The sequence below is a fragment of the Eptesicus fuscus genome, chromosome 11, assembly GCF_027574615.1.
Source record: "Eptesicus fuscus isolate TK198812 chromosome 11, DD_ASM_mEF_20220401, whole genome shotgun sequence".
Classification (NCBI taxonomy): domain Eukaryota; kingdom Metazoa; phylum Chordata; class Mammalia; order Chiroptera; family Vespertilionidae; genus Eptesicus; species Eptesicus fuscus.
The window spans coordinates 37599517-37612042 of record NC_072483.1 but is presented as its reverse complement, the minus strand read 5'-3'; positions in this window follow the sequence as shown (position 1 = coordinate 37612042).

The window sequence follows — 12526 nt, the reverse complement described above, 5'->3', positions numbered from 1 at the left end:
ATGCAGTCCATCCTCCTTCCAAGAACCACCTATCATTATGGAAAGATTTACAACCTCGTGGCCAAAACAATCTAGTCCTGGAGGCACCTGCTATTTACAACCCCTGCCCCTATTACATGTAATCTGGTCCAGACGTGCCCACCCTCCTGCAAGCCCCTTCTCTCCCCCAGCCCACATGACTTGTAGCTCGTGCTGATTATCCCGTGCCTACTTTCCCATGCCTGTAATTCCTACTTCCCCACTTAATCTTTGTTCTTCTATCCAACATAAGCAGCTCGTTTATGATAGGGTGCAGAGCAGATTTTTGTGGATGACCTGCTGCTCTCCCATGCTGCCGGCAATATTGGAATAAATGCTCAAATATGATTCAACCCTGTCTCTGCTTAATAGGTCAAGTAGTGACAGGTAGCCCCGACCCCTTGGTTGTCCAGTTATAAATTCGCTTCATACTTAATTGAGGCATCCACCATGAGCTTCCTCAATTTAATTTTCCAAAACCTCAGTCTCAATTTTTACACTGCATCTGGCTGAGAAGGGTTGTGCCCACCCTTCCCTTCTACGCTCATACTCCACTTGTGCTTTCAAACATGGTCATTCTTATCCTCCACCATTTTGCTTTGCTGATTATAATTTCTCTTTGGTCATGTATTACAATCTTTCCCCTACACCTTAAATACCTGACCTTTTGTAAAAGCACCTCCCTTCTATCCTACATCCATCTTCATCTATTGGCATTTTCTTTCACCTAAAAACGGTCTGAAGGGAATTTCTCCAGGCTTCTATTTCTTTTTGCCCCAATGTTCTGGTGTTTGAAAACAACCTAAACATCTGTGAAGATGGTGCTCTTTTTCCTCAGAATCCGAATTCCTTTGCCAGTAAAGTTGTCTTGTAAAAAAAAAAAAACAAGTGCCTTTCTCTTGCAAATTGCAACGCCTGGATTCCAGATTTCCAGTGAAGGGTAGAGACCATTGTCTCCCACCCCGAGGGTCTATAGAAATGCAAATGATCTACTTGAGAAGGGGAGCTTTTACCTTGTGGCTGCAGCACCTGGGTGGGTCTAATCACTGGGAAGTAGGTGTGGGAAGAGGGGCTGGTAGAGAGGCCCAGGGCAAGTTGGGAAGGTTAGAAAAAAGGAAGTTTGGTGAGCTCCACCCTCAAGAGCAAATGTAAACAGCAGAAATCTGAGGGAACTTTTCACTTACCATCCCAGAAAGAAAGTCAACCTGAACCATTCATGATTATGAAAACTGTCAATGCTTATTTCATATTAGCAGAGGCAGCGAGGAAAAGGGGGCAGCAGGAACGCGGTCTCTTTTCATTCTAGCATGTCTCTAGAGAAGGTGAGGGCAGTGAAGATAATAACTCCCAAAAGTACACTGATAAGTTAGTTGATAGTGGGATTTTGTTTGTTTGGACTAAGGAACGTTAAAACATAGGCCGGTTGCAAATTAAGCAAAGAAAGCAGTGAACAAACTGGTCCTGAGAAGGGGTGCTAGAGCTTAACAAAGGTTATGCTCAGGATTTCAGAATCCACTGTGCCCCACCTGCAGCCCAGCACTGAATATGTAAATCTTCTTCTGCCCTTAGAGGCCCAGCCCAATCATTACTTGACACAATTGCAAAGACTTTCCTTACTTTACCTCCCTCCAGAGAGGATGATTTCTGCTTTAGTGTATTATTGTGGCACTTAAACCTCTCTGCCCCACGGAATATGTATTTGTGTTTGTGTTTGAGCCTTCTCCCTAGAGCAGTGGTCGGCAAACTCATTGGTCAACAGAGCGACAAACCACGGCTCGCGAGCCACATGTGGCTGGCGAGCCGCAGTTTGCCGACCACTGCCCTAGAGGATAGGATACATATCATGGTCATGACCATATCCTTCCCTCGACTATTGAAGTGTTTCTCATGCTAAGGAAAGCTAATTTTCATTAATCCTTTCTTTTAGTCCTTGGAAGAATTTGACTTCCAACAATGAAAAATTGGAATCAGTAATATTGGGAGGTAATTAGAAAAAGGTGGGGCTAGAGGTTCAATGTGGAAAAGTGAGGTCATGTGTGGCAGAGCCGAGTAGAAGTTTTTGCCACATAGCCTCTGAAGAGAGAAAAGGCTTCAGATTTTATCTGGACCCCTGGATGAGGGAGGGGACTAGTGTGATAAAGACTGGTTGCATGCATTTTGGCATGAAGTTACCTTTAGAGCTAAGGCTATAAAATTTTGTGTATGAGGGAAAGCAGTTGAAATTCAGCTTTTTCAAACAGGTTAAGTAAGGGTTACCTACATTTTTTCCATCTGAAACATTCAGGTTGCTCTGTCTTTTGGAACACAGTATAATCATGAGAATTTAACAACTTCATAAAATCAAAAAGGCTTCAAACATCTGGTAAGTATAACAGACATGTTTCCAAGTACCTATATCTACAGCCCTGGAAGTAGGCAGCCCTGCATGCTTCATGATCTTGCATCTGACCATGGTATCTGCCCCAGCGGGGACCTGTTTCAAATGTCGCCAATTCATTGGCTGACCATTGACCCATAACCTTTAACAGTGCCAATCAGATTTTTTCTTCTGGAAATTTTGAATTGAGAGAACAAGTGAGCCAGAAAGAGCAACTATCTTGGTCCTGATGGTTTCTGAGTTACTGTTCTCCCCACGAAGCCAGAATATACGTCATGTTTTATTCCATAAGATTTATTTTTCTTATAATCACCCCCAAGCCATTCTTTTCTCTGTTTGCCTTTAGTGAGCCTCTTTTCCTTACAATCAAAACGTTTCACTAAAGTATTATGCAAATATTTTACAACAAAAAAGAAAACATATATTGTGACCATCTTATTGGACTATGAAGCACAACCATCTAAAATTTTCTAACAAGCAAAGAATAGAAAGTGAATGATCTAATTCCAAATATTGCCAACCTAGTTTGAATAAAAGACCTTTATTTAGCCCCAATCTACAACATCAAAGCCTTATAGTCCTCAACCCTCGGTTCTCCTTATAAGTTGGGAGCAAGAAAAGAACTTTGAGAAAACGAACAATATATTTGCCTATTTAGGGTAGAATAATTTTGCCACACCATTGGTATCAGAGGAATATATTAAAATTTATATTTATTTTATAGATTTATACCAATTTTTTAGGAACCATGCTAAAAAATAAAATAGGAAAATTTATCAGAGACATCAGTGATCAGTGGCCCCACAACTCAGAGAAAACAAATTATGAAGTTTAAGTTGCAGCAATTTTAAAAAGCCTCTCAGGAGGAAAACCAGACTTTGTACCAAATTGCTATAATATTTTATCTAAAATATTCTGGTTTCAAGAAAAAAATTATGGCCGAAACCGGTTTGGCTCAGTGGATAGAGCATCGGCCTGTGGACTGAAAGGTCCCAGGTTCGATTCCGGTCAAGGGCATGTACCTTGGTTGCGGGCACATCCCCAGTAGGGGGTGTGCAAGAGGCAGCTGATCTATGTTTCTCATCAATGTTTCTAACTCTCTATTCCTCTCGCTTCCTCTCTGTAAAATATCAATAAAATATATTTTTTAAAAGAAAAAAATTATGAATCAATGGCCTAAAAGTTTCCAAATTTTAACCTATAGATCCATGAAACTCAATAATTCTAAATAGAATAAACATAAGGAGAGCCACAACTAGGTACATCATAGTCTGCTGAAAGACCAAAGATTAAAAAATAAATTTGAAGCAGCAAGAGAATAATAATTCATCATATACAAAGGGACCACAATAAAATTAACAGTTGATTTATTAGGAACAAAAACAAAACAAAAAACTAGAAGGGAGTGACGGATGTAAAGTGTTAATAGAAAAAAAATATTGCAATTAAGAATTGTATATCTGGAAAAACTATCAGAAATTAAGGTGGCAGTCGTAATAAATGAATCTGTGTTGAAAGTGTGCTAATTACTGGACAGGACCCATATAGCTGCCAGCTTTGAGTGAAGCTCAAAGCAAAAGAAGGCTGTCAGAAGATGCAGAATACCTGGCAAGCCAACATCAAATGATCAATATACTAAATGCTATTTAAAATACTACATTTGAAGCTCTAGCTGATATGGCTCAGAGCATCATCTTGCAGACTGAAGGGTCATGGTTTGATCCTGGTCAAGGGTACATACTTCAGTTGCAGTCTCCATCCCCAGCCCAGGTCTGAGCATGTGCAGGAGGCAACCAATTGATGTGTCTCCCTCGCTTACGTACATCAATGTTTCTCTGCCTCTCCCTCACCCTAACACTCTCTCTACAAATTAATGAAAAAACTATCGTTAGGTGAGGATTAACGACAACAGAAAATACTAGTTTTGAAGTTCTCCCAGAAAATATTACCTCATAATTTTCTTTTTTAAAAATATATTTTTATTGATTTTTAGGGAGAGAGACAGCATTGTGAGAGTGAAACATCTATTGGGTGCTTCCTGCATGCCCCCTACCCGGGAATCAAGCCCCTTACATGGGCATGTGCCCTGACCAGGAATTGAACTGGCAACCTATCCATGTGTGGGCTGCTGCCCAACCAAACAAGCCACACTTGCCAGGGCTCATTCTTTTTTTTAATGTGTTTTAATTGATTTTAGAGAGAGAGGGAGGGAGAAGGATAGAGAGATAGAAATATTGATTGGCTGCTCCACACTCAACTACTGAGCCACACCGACCAGACATTATTTTCTTAACTTCAAAGCTCAATGCCTCATAAAGGTGGCAACCGCTGACTAGAGCAGTAGCAGAGAGAAAGTCAATCACATGCAAGAATCCTCTTCTCATCCTGTCCTCCAGCCGTGGTACCTGACCCTTTCCATTCCTAGGGCCCCATTTCCTTTATACACTAGGTCAGCTGTCACCACAGAACTTATACACAGCTGGTGACAGTTTCTGTGCATCTCTGGGGTTGGATTGTGCCCCGGCCAGCGGGGTCTTCTAACGGGGGTACCGAGGCGGCGCACCTAAGGGAATGAGAGACAGACAAGGGACACAGAAGAATGGAGGCAAGACAAAAGGGATTCTGATCAAGCCTCAAAATTTTATTTTTTACAGCGTTCTTTATATGTGATTTCTAGAAGGGTGGATGCCTAGGAGGGGTGGGGGCTGACCTAGATAATCGGCTAAAGTCGTAACTATAGATAAAGGGTGTGGTGGTTGAAGGGCGGCTACAGAAGAAATGCTTTGTCCTCAGGCAAGAGGAAGTGGGCCTAGTTACAGTAACTTACTGAAGGTCAGAGTTAATCCTTTGACCGACTCTTGGCTCCTGACAGGATTGGGTGAGCAAGTCAAGAACATCTGCTAGCACATTACTTTGCCAGAAACTAGATGTCAAGAACTGCTATATTTTTCTGTACTTTAATGGATTTTTAAAATAAGAAAATAAAAAAATGATGAGACTAAACACAAGAAAGCAGTTGACCAGATCCAACATCTATTCATGATAAAAATGTTCAACAAATTAGAAATAGGAGGGATAAGTATGTGATAAAGTATATCTAGGGGTGGGTGCAAGATGGAGGGGAACAATGGATGGGGGTGAAAGAGGGACATATTTAATATTTTCAACAATAAAAAATAAATTAAAAACAACAACAGCAAAAGAAAACCTACATTGAACATTGCATTTATGGTAAAAGGCAGAATGCTTTCTCTCTAAGATTGAAAAAAACATGGTATCCACTCTCATCTCTTTCATTTAACAATGTACAGGAGGTTTTAGCAATGTAATAAGAGAAAAAAAATAAATGCATATAGATTGGGAAAGAAATTAAAGCTATCTTTATTCACAGATGACATGATCCTATACATGGAAAATTCTAAAGAATTAAAAAACAAACAGACAGCCCCAGCTGGTTTGGCTCAGTGGATAGAGCATCAGCCTGTGGACTGAAGGGTCCCAGGTTCAATTCCCGTGAAGGGCACATGCCTGGGTTGCGGGCTCGATCCCCACTGGGGGGGGGGGGGGGTGTAGGAGGCAGCCAATGAATGATTCTCTCTCATCATTGATGTTTCTATCTCTCTCCCTTCCTCTCTGAAATCAAGGGAGGAAAAAAAGAAATAAAAAAGAAATATGCCCCCCAAAAATAAGCTGCCTAAAATATTAAAAACAAACAGTGAATAGTTGTAAAATCATAAAAGCCAGCATTTCAGTAAGGGCCTGAGGTCAGTTGAAGACAAGGTCAGTTGAAGACAATTAGAACAAATCAGCCAAGAATGTTGAGATAGAAACCTATAATCTAAATCTATAGCTGGGGGGAACTGATACCAAGAGCTTGTGCATAGATAAAGAAAAATGTTTATATGTCAACAGACTTAATTGTCTTAACTATTCCAGGAAGCAGAAAACCCGCTGTGGAAAGTTACCTGGTTGTAAAATGGAAAGACCCTGCCCCCTAAAATGTATTTAACCTGTGCTCAAACCCTGCTTCGGGGCCCACAACCTCTGCTCTGTGTTCAGAGTATGTTGTGGGACCGGGCATGCCTGTACCAATAAACCCTTTGCTTTTTGCATGAGAAGCCTCTTTTGGTGCTTTGTGAGTGCGGCCAGCGTTCCGGGCGTTACATTTGGAGGTCCCACCGAGATTGCTGCAGCCGCCTTCAGGCTCCAACAGACGCTTCTTGGGGTAAGTAATGGCGCCTCTCGGATAGCGATCGCTTGTCTTTGTCTTCTGTTTGCTGTTTAGTTTGAGGGTTAAGGCTGGCAAATCTGTTTGGTCTGGTGGCTGTTGGGGCGGGGCGTAAGTCTCCCCCGACTGCGACGACAGACGTGTCCTCGGGTCGCAAGCCACATCCCCGGGGGACGCCCTGGTGGAATCTGGGGAGGCCCAGGGACGCCTGGAATCCTCCCATCTGGGGAGGCCCAGGGGCGCCTGGAATCCTCCCATCTGGGGAGGCCCAGGGGCACCTGGAATCCTCCCATCTGTTAGAATACTCTGAAATTCTGTTGCCAGCCAGGTCAATTGGTGCTGTGAGACCTTTTGGATTTTTGTCTGAGCGTGTTGTGTTTGTCCTTGTCTTCTGTTCAATGTTTACTGTCATTTGTATGGTTCTTGTCATGGGTCAGTCCACCTCCACTCCTCTGTCCCTGACCTTGGATCATTGGTCAGAAAGCCTTTCTGGCTCCTCAGTTCTCTCCCAGGACCCTGCCGACGATGTCGCAGACCGTGATGTTGCCTGTGAAACCAGCTACCCCTTCCCCGCCGCCCTCGGCCCCTCCCGTCTTCTCGGCACAACCTGATCTGATCCTTTTAGACTCTCCTCCGCCCTATCCTAGGTTAACAGGTCTCGTGGAGCCCTTAATGTTCTCCCGTCAACCCATTTGGGATGGCTGTCAGCAACTCCTGGGAACCCTCTTCACCACTGAGGAGAGAAACTAGGCTCCTAGATGCGCGGAAAAATGTTCCCGGGCGGGACGGACGACCAACGCAATTGCAAGACCGCATTGACGACATCTTCCCCCTGCGCCGCCCAGACTGGGACCCTAATACCCCGGAAGGTAGGGAGCATCTGTCCTCCTACCGCCAGGCTCTTGTGGCAGGTCTCCGGGCAGCCTCCAGGCGGCCCACCAATTTGGCTAAGGTAAGGGAAGGCGTTCAGGGGCTCCCCCGAATCGCCCACAGTCTTTTTAGAGAGGTTAATGGAGGCCTATCGGAGGTTTACGCCCTTTGATCCGCAATCAGAGGAACAGAAGGCCTCGGTGGCCATGGCCTTTATTGGCCAATCAGCTGCGGATATAAGGCGTAAACTACAGTGCCTTGATGGGCTCCAGGATTTGACTCTCAGAGACCTAGTTAAGGAGGCAGACAAGGTTTTTCACAAAAGGGAGACAGAGGAGAGACAAGGCATTGACTAAAATCCTGGCCACAGTAGTTAGTAACACAAGAGAAAGGAAGTAGAAAGGGAGGGGACCTGGGTCCACGATGGCGGTCAAATTTGGACTCGGACCAGTGCGCATATTGCAAGGAGAAGGGCCATTGGAAAAGAGACTGTCCCAAAAGGTCCAGGACATGATGGCATGGCTTGAGGAATACCCAGATGCTTGGGCCGAGAAAGCCGGGCTAGGGCTGGCAGAAAATCAACCCCCAGTGGTGGTTACCTTGAAGACCTCTGCAGTCCCAATTCGAGTCAGGCAGTACCCCATGAGCAGGGAGGCTCGAGAAGGAATCAGACCACATATTCAGAAGCTAATCCAGGAGGGGGTTTTGAGGCCCTGCCAGTCGGCTTGGAATACGCCGCTTCTCCCTGTCAAAAGCCAGGAACAGGGGACTACCGACCAGTACAAGACCTAAGGGAAATTAACAGTAGGGTACAGGACATACATCCCACTGTACCTAACCCCTACAACCTTCTAAGCACCCTCCAACCTGACAGAATCTGGTATACTGTATTAGACTTGAAGGATGCTTTCTTCTGTCTGCGGCTTTGTGAAAGCAGCCAACCATTGTTTGCCTTTGAGTGGACTGATCCAGAGGCCGGGATAGCGGGGCAAATGACCTGGACAAGGCTACCCCAGGGCTTTAAGAATTCACCCACCATTTTCGATGAGGCCCTCCACCAGGACCTGGGTCCCTTCAGAACCCGACACCCGGAGGTGACTCTGCTCCAGTATGTAGACGACCTACTGTTGGCTGCACCGTCTCAGGAGGAATACGAAGCTGCGAATCCGGTCTTGCACTCCTGCCAGAACATCTTGGCAGAGGAAGCAGGAATTCGCCGCCACCTGAAGGACCTTCCATTACCTAACTCAGAAGTAACCTGGTTCACGGACGGTAGCAGCTTCCTGCGAGATGGTAAGAGACATGCGGGGGCGGCGGTAGTCAGCAGAACTAAGACCATATGGTCAGCAGGGCTGCCAGAAGGGGCCTCAGCCCAGAAAGCGGAGCTAATTGCTCTCACAAGAGCCTTAGAATTGGCTAAAGGAAAAAGGCCACCATCTACACTGACAGCCGCTATGCGTTTGCTACTGCTCATGTACATGGGGCCATATACCAGCAAAGAGGACTACTAACCTCAGCCGGAAAGGACATTAAGCATAAGGCTGAAATCCTTAGGCTACTGGCGGCAGTTCTGCTGCCCACCGAATTGGCTATAGTCCATTGCCCCGGTCATCAGAAAGGATCAGACCCCATAGCCGCAGGGAACCGGCGGGCACATGAGGAAGCAAAGGCAGCAGCCCTTCGAGGGGCAGAAGTTCTAGCACTAGTAACTGAGACCCAAGAGGAGAATCTGACACCCACAACTGTTACAGCATGTTCATCAGCTCACTCATCTAGGTGCCAGAGAAATGCAGGAACTGCTGAGGGAGCAACCCTTTTCCTTAACGGCTACAGAAAACAAGAGGCTGACGGAACAAGTGGCTAAAAATTGTCAAGCCTGCCAGGTTGTGAATGCACATCCATCCCAAACCTCAGAGGGAAAGAGACTAAGGGGGAATAGGCCTGGCCAATTCTGGGAAGTGGACTTTACTGAAATCAGGCCAGCCAAGTATGGGTTAAGATTTCTCTTAGTTTTTGTAGATACTTTCTCAGGATGGGTAGAGGCCTACCCCACCCGGTGGGAAGCAGCCCAAGTGGTAGGAAAGAAGATTATGGAAGAACTTTTCCCTCGGTTTGGACTTCCCCAGGTAATTGGGTCAGACAATGGACCTGCTTTCCTGGCCCAGGTAAGTCAGGGAGTGGCCAGGGTGTTGGGGATTAATTGGAAATTACATTGTGCCTATCTTCCCCAAAGTTCAGGGCAGGTAGAGAGAATGAATAGAACCATTAAGGAGACCTTAAATAAATTGACCTTAGAGACTGGCGTTCAGGATTGGACCTTGCTCCTGCCTTATGCTCTGTTTTGGGCTCGAAACACGCCCTCGTCCCCTATGTACAATCTCACCCCTTTTGAAATTCTGTATGGAACCCCACCTCCGGTCTCAAGAATATCACCCATTCTAGGTAAAGGCTCATTACCCTATACCCCTCTGCTTGCCAGGTTAAAGGCTCTGGAAGGGATCCAGTAATTTGTCTGAATGGAAGCCGTTGGCCTCCGCTTATCAACCAGGAGACCTTAAGGTGCCCCACTCATTCCGAGTCGGAGACTCGGTACTCGTAAGAAGACACCAGACTCACAGCCTAGAGCCCCGGTGGGAAGGACCCTACGTGGTGCTGCCGACCACCCCGACAGCAGTAAAAGTAGATGACATCACGTCTTGGATCCATGCCTCCCATCTCAAGCCTGCGCCGCAGCAGCCGGGACCAGAATGAACGGTAGAAAAGACTGACAGTATTAGACACTTGGGATCTGGGAGCAGTAGAAGACCCCACCAAACTCCCCCTGCTCATACGAGATGATGGGCACCATCCCAGCGGTGCCCATACCTCAGGGTGCAGTGATTCCCGCCAGGGGTGTGTTCTCGGTAACATTGAATTTTATGTATGCCCCGAGGAAGGGAGGGAATGAGGAAAAATAAGGACCTGTGGGGGGGCCTGAATCTCTATATTGTGCTGCTTGGGGGTGTGAAACAACAGGGGCAGCCTAGTGAATACGAGGTTCCCCAAGGGACTGGATACAGGTATTGAGGAATATCACGGGAAGAGCCAGCACTGATTGTGAAATATGATCCCCTTGTGGGACAGGCATTCTATGTAACGGGTTAAACATTTCCCTCACTGAGAACGGGAAAAAATCAGAGAATCTACAGACATGGGGTCTTAGATTCTATACTCCGGGCTATGATTATAGATTATGGTTTACAATAAGACTGAGACAGGAAGCTGTCCCCGTACCTGTGGGCCCAAACCTTGCCCTTCGCCCACCAGCATCACTTTAATCAGGCAGCAATACTCAGCATTACATGAATCTGAAGGTCTCTAGGATTAGAGACCGCCCACAGAAAAAGGGGGGAATGAATAGTTGTAAAATCATAAAAGCCAGCATTTCAGTAAGGGCCTGAGGTCAGTTGAAGACAAGGTCAGTTGAAGACAATTAGAACAAATCAGCCAAGAATGTTGAGATAGAAACCTATAATCTAAATCTATAGCTGGGGGGAACTGATACCAAGAGCTTGTGCATAGATAAAGAAAAATGTTTATATGTCAACAGACTTAATTGTCTTAACTATTCCAGGAAGCAGAAAACCCGCTGTGGAAAGTTACCTGGTTGTAAAATGGAAAGACCCTGCCCCCTAAAATGTATTTAACCTGTGCTCAAACCCTGCTTCGGGGCCCACAACCTCTGCTCTGTGTTCAGAGTATGTTGTGGGACCGGGCATGCCTGTACCAATAAACCCTTTGCTTTTTGCATGAGAAGCCTCTTTTGGTGCTTTGTGAGTGCGGCCAGCGTTCCGGGCGTTACAACAGTAATACTAGGAGTAATAAAAAATGTAGCCAAGTCACAAGATACAGGACCAATATACAAAAATTAACTGTATTTTTTTATACTAGGAACTAGCAATTTGAAAATGTACTTTAGAACACAATTTTATTCATAATAACATGAAAAAGAATGTGCTATCTAGGAATAAATTTTAGAAAATAAGTATAACACCTCTGATCTATAGATTCAATGTGATCCCTATCAAAATCCCAGCAATCACATTTTGTAGAAATTGACCAGCCAATCTTAAAATGAACATACATAAAAATATCCCCCAAAACAACAAAGTAGGAGGAATTTCAATATATAATTTTAAAACTTACTATAGAGATAAAATAGAATATAGTATTAGCATAATTATAACCATTTAGGTCAATGAAATAGAACAGGAGGTATAGAAATATGTCCTTATATTTATGTCAATTGATTCTCAACAAAGATGCCAAGGTAGTTCATTGGTGAAAGGGGTGTCTTTTCAAGAAACGTTGCTGGGATAATTAGACAACCGTATGCAAAAGAATGAACTCATACTCTTACACAACACAGAAAAATTAACTCAATATACATCATAGACCTAAGAACTATTTATAAGACTTCTGGAAGAAAACATAATACAAAATCTCTGTGACTTTGCTTTAAGCAGAGATTTCTTAGATATGATACCACATTGTGAAATTGATAAATGGGACTTAATAAAATATAAAAGTTTTGTTCTTCCAAAGACGGTAAGAAAATGAAAAGTCAAGTTACAGACTAGGAAAGAATATTTGCTAATCATAATTGATAAAGGACATAACTAGAATGTAAAGAACTTCTAAACATCAAAGTAAGAAGGAAAGCAACTCAATTAAAAATGTGCAAAATATTTGAATAGACATTTCACCAAAAGTTATGCATGTGATTAATAAACCCATGAAAAGATGCTCAACTGATTAATCATTAGGGAAATGCTCATTAATCACAATACAAAACCACTAGAATGGGTATAAGCAAAAGATTGATAATATCAAGCAATGACAAGAATGTGGGAAAACTGGAAATCTAAATCATTGATGATTGGTATATCCACTTTGAAAAACTGTTTGATAGTTTCTTAAAAATATAGATACAAATTTATCCTATGACCCAGCAATTCTACTTTTAGAAATTTAGTAAGGAATTAAAACATGTC